At 38.1% G+C, this 14,409-nt stretch overlaps 1 protein-coding gene and 2 long non-coding RNA genes across 5 annotated transcripts in view; 1 reads left to right on the forward strand and 2 right to left on the reverse strand.

The window, feature by feature from the left end:
* Positions 1 to 1,537, forward strand: part of LOC132113614 (uncharacterized) — a 12,736-nt gene extending 11,199 nt beyond the window's left edge. The window contains exon 3 of the long non-coding RNA XR_009425184.1: positions 1,348 to 1,537. This is a non-coding gene — a long non-coding RNA (uncharacterized LOC132113614). The remainder of the gene's footprint in view (positions 1 to 1,347) is intronic.
* LOC132113613 (fibroblast growth factor 13-like) overlaps positions 1 to 14,409 on the reverse strand; it is a 131,176-nt gene that overhangs the window by 24,235 nt on the left and 92,532 nt on the right. The window lies entirely within an intron of this gene.
* LOC132113615 (uncharacterized) overlaps positions 8,793 to 14,409 on the reverse strand; it is a 97,290-nt gene continuing 91,673 nt past the window's right edge. Inside the window, exon 3 of the long non-coding RNA XR_009425185.1 lies at positions 8,793 to 8,909. This is a non-coding gene — a long non-coding RNA (uncharacterized LOC132113615). The remainder of the gene's footprint in view (positions 8,910 to 14,409) is intronic.

Below are 14,409 nucleotides of genomic sequence, written 5' to 3' on the forward strand. Positions count from 1 at the left end.
CACACACGCTCTCTTTCTCTCTCTGTTTCACACTCTTCCCTCTGACTCTTTCACACATTCTCTCTCTGTTGAGCAGAGTTAGTGAGCTGTGCGGAGCTCTGTCTTTCGTGGACCACTGGCTGTGCCAACTCTCCTCACACCTTTGTCCTCCCTGTCACCATGTAAGCCATAAAGCTGACAATCTTTCCCATCCACACAGCCTCTTTCTGCCAGTGGGAAGAGTGAAGCAGCCAGCCAGCCACCCCTGACACCAAGAGTATCTGAGGAACATAAGCTTGGGTAGAAAAAAGCACAAGCTTTTTAAAAGAAAAAAATGTGTGAGCCATTTCACTGCTTATGTAACCCAGCTTGATTAAAAAAACAAGAAGGAAACAAATTTTGTATGTGTATGTGTTGTCAGAGAACAATGCAGACTGATCTTAGATTAGAAAATGTATACTGCCTTCATATGGCAATCATACAAGATACAAGTACAATATTTTGTGCTTCAGGAATATACACTCACATCATCTAAAATAATATCCCTGCTTCATTTCTTAAAAGGTTAGGTGTATAAATATGAGAATTCTGTCATCATTTACTCACACATCATTTTACTCATGCTTTTTTCTTCTAAAGTTAAATTACATCTTTGTGACAAACAAAACAAAATTTGTACAAATTTAACAGACTAATTAACTAAACATTTACATTTTGTGTAATTCATTTATTTTTAAAGTGTTAGTTCACCAAAACATTCAAACGGTCATCACTCACCATCAAACCCATATGATTTTTATTCATCTTCAAAACAAAAATGAAGATATTTTTAAAGAGACCCACTGAAAGTCCATTCTACCAAAATGTTGACACTTCATAAAGGTCATAAATAGATTGTATGATCACTTCATATTTTGAATAGGGTTGCAAAAAGGTTCTAGTAAATTTTGGAAACATTCTAGAAATTTTGGAAACTTTCCAGGATTTTTTGGAATCTTCCAGGGATTTTTGGAAAGTTTCCGGAAATCTTACACCCCTTTGCAACCCTAATTGTGAATGCTCATACATACATTGAGCACATCAAATATGGTAAATGCAAATCTCAAACATGCATGCTTGGGTTTTATATGGGTCTTGGGTCTTATGGGTTTGAAATGAAATGGTGAATAACCGATGACAGAACTTACATTTTTTTGTACACATATGTAATTTAAAAATATTTGGGTGAGCAAATTTGGGTGACCCATTCCTTTAACTCAGTCTATGTTCCTGCTCCCTCACCCTCCAGAGACAACATATACAGAAACCCCCTTTGGCCTTTCATCATAAATATGAGATCTCTTGATTAATATTTCTTATTTCCTGCAGAGCTCAATGGATGGCCATGTCCGGAATGCTCTCTATCCCCTCTAATCCCACATCAAGGCCCTTCCTCTCCACTCTGACATCAGTCAAGTCCACCTGTAGAGATCAGCCTTCTTCCTTCTCTGTAGTCTATGGCCACCGACTCATACTGCATGAAGAGCCATATGCACAAGCTTCAATAAGGTATTGATTCTATTTGTATGATATCTTTATCTTTTTTTTGTGGCATACACATGGCCGGTAATGAGTAGACCTAATTTCAGAGAGACTACCAGCAGTGGCGGTTCTAGGATTTTTCTGTAACAGGGGCCAATAAGGGGCCACATGGTACATTCAGGGGCCAAGTACAGGGTACATTCAAGCACACAAAATAATTTATTCAGTACGGTGCAAATACATTTCGGCAGTCATTCCTTTTTTCAAACGCTCTAATAAAAAAATGAGCCAGTAAAGTTATTAATGATTTTTTTTTAATTTATTTATACTGTGCATAAAGGACACAACGCATCACATTTTACACATTTCAATGACTAATTTGTGCTGTGTCCAAGCAAACACAGCACTTCTGTGATGTTCTGATTTGCAATGATCTCTAAAGCCACCGATTCTGCACAGTGCTTTTTTCCAATTAAAGAAACTCAGATTCTGACCTGAATATAGACATTGGGGCATTTGGGAGCGAAAAGTGATGACAAGGGTAGCAAAAAACAGAATACTCCAGGCACGTAAAGAATGTACCGCCTTCTTGTTTCCATGGCGAAGCGTTCTACTTGTCATGTGACACAACACAGCCGAAACAGATCTGTATGACATATGGATCGCTTTTATTTCGTTTCCTGTTTTATTCAAAATATTTGCAAACATACTCCCTATATTATGAAATATCTGATATTCTGATTCTGAAATATGTGCAAGTAAATATATTTGGTAGCTTAAACACTTCTATATCGGCCGTGTTAGTTGATCTATACCGGGTGATGGGCACCGCCATATTTGTTCGCGCTGAATCCGAGCTGTGGGATTTACAACACGCACATTCATCCTCTCCTCCCGAAACACGTTGAAGTAGGTATCCGGTAAACTCGGAGAAGGGCAGAGTAAACTTTAGTAACCTACACAATCTTTATATGATATCAATAAAAACATGAAGTCAGATTATATTTGTAAGGATCATTAATGTCGTTTCCATATACACTGGCGTGTATTTTACAAACTATAAATGTATGGTTTTGCTAGTACTTATGTGTATTTAAATATCTTAAACCTAAAATAAGCCTTATGATTGAAAACACTGAATATTTGTGGTAATATGACCAGCGCATCCGATCTGGCTCAGCGCCAGTCAAAGCGCGAAAGCGGATTTAAATTCAGCAGTTGATGACGTGACGCACTGAAAGTTCTAATCACACCGGTGTGATCGTATGTGTCAAAGGGTTAACAAGTTTATTGGTTTACTTCGACAGTGCTTCCAGTGCTCCTTCCACAATTTAGTTAACAAACCTAAAATAAGTGAGAGCAGCAGCTAAATATCCTCTCATTTTAATGACAACCAACAAGAGGATTTGTGACTCACCAAGAATTGTCTTCAAATTGGATAGATAGATAGATTCTTTCTCCCGCCTACTGGCATAACGTCAGAGAATGTTCAGATATCGCTCAAGCCAAAGCCATTTACAGTCAAAATTTCAAGAAAATATAATATAAAGCCAAGAGCTCTGCTTCTTCTCCCAAGTTGCATTGACACATTACTGCCGCGAGTGCCGCCAATTGTTTGGGGGTGGAATTGCATCTGTGATCGTTGTGAATTCTCCGGTTGCTCTTCTCGTCAACGATTGATGGAACGGGGGCCAATCAGGGGCCAATCAGATTTCAGCAGGGGCCAGGGCCCCTGAGTACTCACACCTAATAAAACACCTGAGCACAGAGTTCTGGGAAGATCAAGAGGGCACTATAATCATCTCTACAAAAAGGCCAATATAATAACCATCAGAATTCAGTAAAGAGTCTCTCCTACAGTCCCAATCATGGAAAATATGTGTGAGAAGACTTCCTCTTCACTCAGCATAATATAATGTATAAAGCAGGGATAGGCAACTCTGGTCCTGGAGGGCCACTATCCTGCAGAGTTTAGCTTCAGTCCTCATAAAAACTCACCTGCCTGTATCTATCTAGTAATCCCGAAAACACCGATTGCCTTGTTCAGGTGTGTTTAATTAGGGTTGGAGCTAAACTCTGCAGGACAGTGGCCCTCCAGGACCGAAGTGGCCTATCCCTGGTATAAAGGATTAGTTCAGCCAAAAATTAAAATTCTGTCATCATTTACTTCCTAAAAACATGTATTTCACCTCTTCTGTGAAATTCTATGCAATTTAATGCGGTGTTAAATAATGGGGACTAGGGCTGCACGATGTGTCGTTTAAGCATCGATATCGCGATGTACGAATCCACGATAGTCACATCGCAGGATGTGCGATGTAGGCTGTCGTAGTTGATCCGTTATTCATTAACTGTACGTGCCAGCTACTCCCCTGCCGTTGACGAATGTGATTCGCGGATTAATTGCACAGCTTAACCATCATAGAGTGAAATTTTATAATTGACAGGACTGAAAACCACATGCAAGTTTAACAGGGCAGAGAGAGAGGGAGCGCGAGAGAGACAGAGAGAGCGAGAGCGAGAGAGAGAGAGAGAGAGAGAGAGAGAGAGCGCGAGAGAGACAGAGAGAGCCGAGAGAGACAGAGAGAGAGAGAGAGCGCGCGCGAGAGAGACAGGGAGAGAGCGCGCGCGAGAGACAGGGAGAGAGCACGCTAGAGTTGTGACGTTCGCGAACGAACCGATTCTTTTGAACGGCTCATAAACATGGCTGGAGGGGAGCCGTTCTTTCTGTCGTTCTTTTTTCCTATGCGTTTCACACAGATGCACACAAATGAGCTCCTCCGCGAGACAGAACAGTTATAGGGGGAGGGGCGCACCCAGCGCAGGCCAACCCTTTATAGCGTGATGATATTAGTTATTAGTTGTGCACGCATCCTTCACGTGACTACTCCAGTGGAAAAAAAACCCTGCATGCCTCTGTCATTGGGTAGGAGCGTTGAAAAAAAGCTGTTTTGCACAGACATTCATTGCAGCCCACTTTGTTATTGTTCATTGACTTGAAGTGGCTGATGTCCTATTTGCAAAGTTTACAGTAGTAGTAGTATGTAGACATTTCCATTTTATTTATTCTAATTTTATCTACTTTAAATATTTTTTGTTTTCTATCAAAATGTTCTTGTGTGATAACAATGTTCTTGTGTGGAAGTGTTTGTAGTAAAAGCTGTTTTGCACAGAAATTCATTGCAGCTGGCTTTGTTTTTGATGTTTATTCGTGAGTAGGTATTGTATGAATAACATAAGTCAACGTAGCTTTACACACACACACTTTGTACTAAAGGTAAATCCAAAATAGTGATGTCACTGTCTAAGCAGAGGGATTTGTGCAACCCTATGGAATATAGTCCACACATGACAAATGAGGTAATAATCAATATTTCAGAATAATTCAACCCCAGATATTGGTGTGTGATATCTGAGTTTTAATTATTTGACTACAAATCTCACCTCATCATTCTTCCCAGTGATTATTTCCAGGATAAACTGAGATGCCTCCAAGCTGGCTTCTTAAAACTGACTAAATATTTAAAAGAGCCAAAAGAGCCGTTCTTTTGAACGGCTCTTTGAAAGGAACGGATCGCGAAGATCCGGATCCCCTCAAAGAGCCATAAATCCCATCACTAGAGCACGCGCGAGAGACAGGGAGAGAGCGCGCGCGTGCCTGAGAGACAGGGAGAGAGAGAGCGCTCGCGCGCGCGAGAGAGAGACAGACAGAGAGTACATTAGAAGTACCATCAATGTTTATAGAAATGTATATGGATTTATTTTGCATGTAATTTTTTTTCTTATGAATATATATGTATTTTTGTTTTGTTTGTTTCTATTCTGCTATGTACAATGCTTTGGCAATATGTACCTTTGTATGTCATGCCAATAAAGCAATATGAATTGAATTGAGAGAGAGAGAGAGAGAGAGAGAGAGAGAGAGAGAGAGAGAGAGCGAGCCGTTTTCAAACAACACAAGCGCTGTCTTGCTCTCTCTCCCTCACGCATATTAATCAATTGACACGATGGTGTCGATGTTTAAATCATTTAAAATGAGAATGTAAGTGTGCTCACCCCATTTTTGTTTGTAAGAAAAAATATCGCAATATATATCGCAGAAAAATAAAATATTGCAATGTCATTTTTTCCCAATATCGTGCAGCCCTAATGGGGACTAGCTTTAAAAATATTACACAAGTAGTCCACATAACTCTGTTTCTTCTAAAGTTATATGATGAAATTTCAAGTTAAAATTTAACACACAGACCATCAAATTTACATTTTATGTAAAATATTAAAATTTTATGTAATTTATTTATTTATTTCTAATTGATTAAAAAATGTGATGCTTCATAAAGTTTAGAAAGCCACGTAATCCAAATACAGTACATTGAGCAGTTGAATTAAATCTTCCAAACAGACTCAGTAGATTTAAATGATCAACAGAATTAATCTAGACTTTTATTCATATACAAATACCAGCGTGCAAACATAGAACTCATCAGATATGGTAAACGGAAGCTGAAAAAGGCTTGTTGGATGTTTTTTTTTTTTTTTTTTGGTTGGTTTTTTTGTGCAGAGCAAGTATGGCCGAGTTGTTAATTTTCATTTAAAAATACCTTTATTCGTGTCTAAACGATGAAAAAAGTGTATAAAAGGAATGACATGAAGGTGAGTAAATGATGGCAGAATTTTAATTCCCTTTAAATCTTATTACTAAAGGAACTTTGATGTTTTAATTCTGGTGGTTTGTCTGGATGCCTGAATAAACAGTAAAACTGGGTAAAATTGTTATTGTTGTTTAAAGAAGCATTTCAGCATTTCATTCAGATGTTAATATTTCAGTATATTATATCTGGAGAAAAATCAGACTGACTCGAATAAAACTGTGACTGACTGAAAAACACATCAGCCCACTCTACAGACGGAAGACAGGTTAGAATATGTTAATGTTGATGGAGAGAAAGGCCTTCTGCCAAGAAACATTTATTAGGAATTGAATTAAGCTGTAAAACTCTGCACAAAGAGACATGATCCAATACAGCAGCCATACCTGACATTTACTGCCCAGAATGAGCTTTTGTCTTGTTCCTCCAAGAGCACATCACGTCAACTTGAGAGATGGAAAGGCTGATTTTCAATAAGGTTTTATCTTTGAATGTCTGCTTCTCAAGCCCCTTGATCCGCCCAATTTCATCTAATAAAATCAATTTGATACTATCATTATCAACCTCCTCTTTCTGGCTGTCATTCTCACATGGTTACAAATAAACAAAACAATTTATAGATGTTTGCATGTTTTTTTACTGAATGTTCCTGCCAATTCTGCAATCTTCAAGTCTACAAGAGTAAGAATATATATTTACTAATTTATTTATAACATCATGGCATGACTTCAGTGCAAAAAAAATTACCATTTGGATGAGATATTCTGGCAACACCAAAAAAAGTCACTAATGTCATATTTATCAGATTTAAGCAAAACAACAACATGATATATTAAAATTAACATGCTCTACTCACAAGACGAAGCACAATGAGCATCATTTAAGGTAAGATACATCTAGAGTAAAGAGAGCATTAGAGCAGACCTTCATCCCTATCAAGCACACACACACACACACACACACACACAAGAGGAGAGCCAAGAGGACTGCACTACTGTCGCTATGGAGACAAGGACATCAAGCTCCTAACAATTCTATTTTTGTAGTGTGAGAGATAGAAGCTCCCTATTTTCCCACTTCTCTTCTCCAGCAACACCTTTTCATTCTCTCCACAAAATAAGGGAGTGTGGTGGGAAAAGCAGGTCAGCTATTATGTAATCTCACACCAATATAACTCATTTTACCTCAGTCAATCATGCAGGAGAAGAACACAAACAAGAAATGAAAAAGCACGCAGTGAGAGAAGGACTGGCCAACCACACCAGTGGTGCAGATTCAACTCAAGGGTAAATAAAACACAAATGCTTGAGTCAAACAACCACTATTTAAATTCAAGAAGGGCATGTTATTTCAATTAGCATGGCTCTTCATGTTAAACATTGTTTATGTGCACTTGACACAAATTTATGTTAATCTAGATGAGCTAGATGGATGAGAGGATTTGGAGACTCGAGTGATCACAGTTCCAAATGACTCCGTTCACCAGAAACTCATTTGCTGGATAAGAGCGTCATCTTCACCCGATGACTAATTGAATAGAGTCAAGCTAATTTACAGGCCCCAGAATGCCACAGGCACTTAGCATCAGTGAGATATAGCACATATTAAATTAGAGCCCTGCCAACCATCCAGCCGGCTCCATCCTACACAGCATAGCTCAAACACTGACTGGGTGAAGCCGCTCTTGCCTACCGGCTAAATAATTCACACTTGCAGGTGCATAGCAAGATGACTTCAAATGACACAAGATAATCTTTGATCATAAAGGGCAAAAAATAAATACAAATTTGTTTTTCAGACACTATGGACATCTGGTTAGAAATATTTATATTGTACTTGGGCTTTCTAGCTACATTGCCTGTGCTCTCTGAATAATTGGTTTCTGAAAAGCTGCTACATTTTCCATTTCAGGATAATACAGAACTGAGCCTCTTGACTCTTGTGACCAATACAGGAACTGTAAAAGTATTAAAAAGTGAAAAGCAAAGCTGAAGCTGTCTGTAAGTGTCAGTATGAGACAGAAATGCAGTCTGAAGGAGCAGTACAGCTGCCCAGGAAACAATAACAACAGCAGCTGTCACTGAAACACAAGCAGACATACAGTGTCCCCCAAAAAAGCATTTGGACACTTAAGTTGCACTAAAAAATGTCTGGATGCCACTGCATTAGATGCAACATATCAAACCAAGCAGCATCTGCAAATGATGCAAGACTAGAACTAGCTTCAAATTTGGAAGGCATTTTTGCAATTTCTTTTTACAAGCTGGTCTTGAAGAGAATTTTTAAGGACAGCATGAATTCAGTTCCCTTCACTGTCCTAGTTGATTAACTATGGACATGCTCCACTAAACTTTGGCAACCATAAAATATCCAATAAAATATCCTTTATTCAAAACCGTTTATTAATTGCAGTATCATTTGAGGCCTAAAAATGTGTTTGTGAAGCAATATAATTTCTTTATTTCCTTAAAATTGAACATCACTCAATGTTTTGTTATACAACACAAAACAATGCATACATCGAAGTATACAAATATTTTGGGCGGCCACTGTGTAAGTGTATTAATCTAGTACTTCCGAGTTTCCAGCTTTGAAACTCAACATGTGTCTTGACAGGTGAAAATTTGAGAACATGGCAAGCAGACTTACTGAAACCACTGTCCTCCTCTTTAGTGCCATCGATGGTTCCATCTGCTTGGAGCTGCAAATGAAAGCCCTGTCGACTGTACAGCTTCGTTACGATCCCCTTCAGCTGGGGCTCTGCAAAGAGACAGAAGATAGAAAGAGAGAACAAGAAAAAGACAAGGTTAAACATGCATTGCCACAGTGGAAGTGTTAGGGGCTTCAAAGCTCCTGGCTTAGCAAGAGCTTTCCATGGTCTTTAGATTTTAGCCTGCGTTACAAACAAGAGATCAGACCACAGTGACAGAAGAACAGGCACAAAAAATTACTACTCTACACGTAGGAATAGTCACCACACAGAAAAATGGTGAGAGCTGCAATTTGCAAGGAAACTGCAGTCTTCTGTCCATGATAATGTGAATGTGAATGTGAATATGACTATGCGGAGAGCTATATCACCTTACATAGGTCTGATCTGCATGAATGGGACTAAGAGGCACAACCATACAGGACACAGCTCTCCTGTGCAAAATACCAGATTGCATCAGCAGATCTGTAGTTAATAAGGCTTAGAGAGTCGGTGGATCATGCTATTAACACAGATTAACTTTCATTTATCATAGGAGATATAAAAGTGGATATTAGGTTACATCTTCTAATAAAAACTATTTATATATAATAGAAACAATTTAAAATTTAAAAAATCCCTGATTTTAAGTCATTAGAATACAAAGATAATCTGAGTATTTAAAATAAGCTTATTAGATACAAATTCAGATTAAACCAGAAAGCATCTCTATATAGCTGCTACAGTATGGTACAGTATAAATACTGACTGAATAAAGGTCCCTAACCCTAACCCTGAGCATAGATTTTATGTTGGGAGGTATCACTCTTCAACATATGGATATGAAAATATGCTTAGGTTCATGTGCGTGTTGGTCCATGTGCATCTGTAAACAAGGTTGTTAAGTATGAGACTGTTTAATTAAGACGGAATCACTGCTGCAAACAACTGCCACTCTACACACACAAACTTCCACACTTCTGCTTAGGTGTCACATAAGAGTTATGTAAGATGCTGTCTGGGGAGGGAGGCAAGGTAATTGGGACTATGACAAGCATGTAAGTAAACAGTTGTGCTGAATGTGTGTGTGTGGGATAGGTAGATAGATAGACAGACAGACAGACAGACAGATAGACAGATAGACAGACAGAAAGACAGATAGATAGATAGATAGATAGATAGATAGATAGATAGATAGATAGATAGATAGATAGATAGATAGATAGATAGATAGATAGAGTAGGCTACCTACTTCACATTTAAAAAATATTTCGGTAACACTTTAGAAAAGGTAACACTTGTTAACTATTAACTACGACATTTCTCTCAATAAATTCTTAATTTGCTGCTTATTAATAGTTAGTAGGGTAGTTGTTAGGTTTAGGTATTGGGTAAGATTAGGAATGTAGAATAAAGTCAAGTAGAATAAGGCATTAATATGTTCTTAATTAGCACTTATACATGGCTAATATTCTAGTAATACGCATGCCAATTTCTATTTCTACTGATTTCTGAGCACAGTATAGGCTATAATCTCTCTTTGTTGCTTATGAAGGGAGTTGTAAACTACAGTTCATCCACACAAAGTCTAACTACTCAGATTATCATAATATAAATTGTGAATTGTTACTTAAGTATTTGACTTTAAGTCACTTTCTGTAAAGAAACTGTAGTTGATAAAACAATCAAAATCATTCAAAAGAACGAAAAAAAAAAAAAAAATCGTAACAGCAGATTTTGTTGTTCAATATCTATATGATCCACTGTGTGAGACTGAACCACCGGAGACTCATCTAGCTAGCTAGATGTTGGGCAGTTGTCCAAACTGTGTCAAACAATAACCTTTTTTAGTTTGCTTTCCATTGTCCCTCTGAAGGAGGGAATGTGTCAACATCATTGCAACACAATATCTTAACAAAAAAAAAGTTGCATACAGTATTCCCCCCTCACAAATAATTTGGTAAAAACGCCTAAAAAGTTAGAGGTAAGATCGAGAGTAAGATCGTATAACTGAGCTGGAATGAGATCTCACTATGAAGTGTGAAAGCACATAGGCCTACTGTTTGACTTTAAACAGCTTCCTGCTCTATAAAACATGGCAAGCACTGTAAAATTCAAAATACAACATTTTGAAATCCAATATTTGTAAAAGTACAGACGCAGATAACATTGAAAATGACAGAGATCGTGTTACACATACAATAACATATTAAGTCAGGACCCTAAAAACACATCAGACCTGGTCGTCTCCTCCTGCGCTTTTTGGAGCCGAAAAGCTTGACTCTGGAGAAGACACTGAGTCGACTGGGTTTCTCGCATGTTCCTTTGGTTTTGTTCGGACTGCTCACGCAGCGGCAGGCATTTGATTTCTCACGCTCCCTCGCCTGCCTCTTCTGCCGAATAAGGGAGCTGGCGATCGCCGCAGCCATAGCCAGTTTGACGGTGCGATAACAAAAACTTTTAGAGGACACAATCCGTTTCCCACCTCCTCCACGACACGATCTCTGTAAGGAAATCTTTCACTTGACAGCTCACATCCAAGTCTTCATTCACCAGTCACCGCCATTGTTCGTCAAGGAGAATGGCAGATCGGTGGAAAGCAGTTGCAAATTAACACAGCTTTAACACAAAACGCAGTTATGTAGGTGACGGTACGGGCATCTCTTCAACGCACATTTTCTCTTCGGAGACAAAGTCATTAAACGGCTCTACATTCAATTGGCTGCAGCCTCCACCGCATCTGTTTCCAGATAATGTCACTATCTGGCTATTTCGACCAATAACAGAGAAGATGTTCCGCCACACACCGAGCACACGTTTCGCATCATCCCACAAAGCAGTCAGTCACAGCAGCACACAGAACAGAGCCATGTGAGACAGACACCTGTTAACCAGCGCACGAGCGCGAGTCGGTACTCTTGGGTGCGTGCGCTTTGTGTGTGGGTGGGGGTGTGTGAGTTAATTATCGGAATCCTTTTGTAATGTAGATGCAGACAAATACAACGAGAGCGACATGTCTTAAAATGACAGGTGAATCACGGCGGTAATTAATTTATAATCGGTTCTTTCGAGCAGTTCATTTCAAAGAACCGGTTGAAACGAGTCAGCAAGTCTTTTACGTCATTGCGTAGTTACGTTTGTTATTTTGACCAAGTTTAATTAATATGGGTGTTTATTGTAAATTCGGCTGCTCCTTTCCAATACTAAAATAATAACACGCTGTTTATTAAAACAAAATAATTTATTAAATCGACGTTTAGTTTAAGTGAAATGTAAACATATTTCCAGTCGGTTTTATTTGAGTAATTTTGCTAGTTAACCCTCTGGGCTTCTTCGTAAATGGGTCACACTTAGCTTCCTCCCGCCCGAAAACGGGCGAAGCCTTAAAATTGTACTTTACTTTTTCCCAGGATAACCAATCAAATATATTTTTGTTCTATAATGTTTTCTGATTATTATTTAGAATTTTTAGAATTTTTTATGATACTTTGAATTAATTATATAATTTTTATGAGCTATTTTTTCCATTAGAATTAATATATCATTTTTTATTTTATATTTATTAAAAAAAAAAATTCAATAAATACAGCATTTCACATCAAAATAGAGTGCCAGCCTAAAAAAAAAATGTTCCAGGAGAAGAACTTCATCTAGTGGCTTTAAAAAATAGCCACTTTTGTGTAATGTCCTGTACCAGCCTGTAGGCTGTCTATAGCTTCCTATATATCCTATATAGAAAGGCTTTTTGATTCCTTTTGTTGTTTTAGACATGATTTCTCTATCTTATTCGTTTTTTTATTTAGATATACATTTAGATATTCTAAAAGATGATTACTTTATTTTCTTAACAAAAATGTTTAGATAAGTATCAGGTTTTGCATTATGATTACAATCAAACTATAGCATTTGGTTAGAAAGGGAACACAATGTGTGTGTGTGTGAGTGAATGTGTGTGTGTGAGTGAATGTGTGTGTGTGAGTGAATGTGTGTGTGTGTGTGTGTGTGTGTGTGTGTGTGTGTGTTTTGCATTTGAGCGAGAGTCTCTTTTTGTATTTTTTATTTATTTATTTTTGCATATTCTCAAAATTTGCTGTTGCAGTCTTACCAGTCTCTCTCTTTCTCTCTCTCTCTCTCTCTCTCTCTCTGTGTGTGTGCGTCTGTGTGTGTGTGCATTTGAGCAAGTTTTTTTTTTTCATTTATTGATTTTATGTGGAATATTCTACAAATTTGCTGTTGCAGTCGCCAGTTTATCTGTGTATGTGTGTGTGTGTTTGTGTGCGTGGGTGTGTGTGTGTGTGGGGGGGGGGGGGGGGGGGGGTCTTATTTGCACTCTTTATGTTCTAGAGTGTCACCCCTTCATTGCTGTACACTTTTTTTCAGCACAGTTGCTGATCTGTAGCTTGTACCACCAAAAGTTTCTCTGAGTTTTCCTATTTTTTCGTATTTCCCATTCATTTCCTATGTCGCCCGTTTTCGGGCGGGAGGAAGCTAAGTGTGACTTTTTTTTTTACGACCCTTTAACATATCAGAATCATCTCCTTGATTTTTTTGTGTGTTCATATAGGTAATACAACAAAAGTCACCAAGTTTCATCCCCATCCGATGAAGCAAAAAAATTAAACATTTCAAAACGTTCAAGTTTTCGCCCGTTTTCGGGCGAAGAAGCCCAGAGGGTTAAAATAAAAAAATAAAAAAATTCCAACCCCGGCAAATTTCATCCAAATTATGAATCTGACGTTTAAAGAGACTAGTCTGTAATCCCATTAATATTAAAACAGATTAATCCACATTATAATGGTTTTATTCTATTAAATTACTAATATATTTGTATCGTATATTTAATTCATACGTTAATCTGTTGGGGCTCTCGGTCAGTGGTTAACTCGAAAATCGCTGTGACCGATTCAAGATCGTTTCAACTAATTCAATGAATAAGAAGAAAAAGAAAAAGATTCGAACATAGTTGGTGAACAGTCCCCACCGCACAGAGCTGTTAAGGGGAGGTAGGCGGAGTGTGATGTGGAACAACAACAACAACAATAAAAATTATGTTGTATTAAAGCACGTAAAATTAGATTAGTCTTGAATGTCTGAGTATTATCCAGTGTGAACAGAGGGCTGGGTAAAGAGCGCGACAGATCGATATCTAAAGAGAGAGAGACGTTTACCCCGGGGAGACGGTGGCACACAAATGTGACAACTACAAGTAAACTGGAGCTCTTAAAGCTATATAAAATATTGAGACCGTTACATAGTCTAATGCGCCAGTCGTGTGTTTTTCCTTTCCCATAAAAGATCGCGTGGAAACAACAGAGTTGCGATGTCCTGATTGGAGGAGTGTTGGTTGCCATGGCAGTAAGTTTCCTGCATGCGTGGCAAAAGCACAGTTGTCTTCTGGGCCACTCATAATAACATGTATTAATATGCATATTAGTATTTGCACTGCATATTTGTATATTTATATAAAAAATTAAATGCTTTTGCTTCAACACTGCTTCAATCCGAGATAGCATACGGTGTGTATACAATAGAATGTTAGGAGTATTTTTTTTTTTACCTGCATTAGCCTAC

The sequence above is a fragment of the Carassius carassius genome, chromosome 33 (genome assembly GCF_963082965.1).
Source record: "Carassius carassius chromosome 33, fCarCar2.1, whole genome shotgun sequence".
In the NCBI taxonomy this organism is placed as follows: Eukaryota; Metazoa; Chordata; class Actinopteri; order Cypriniformes; family Cyprinidae; genus Carassius; species Carassius carassius.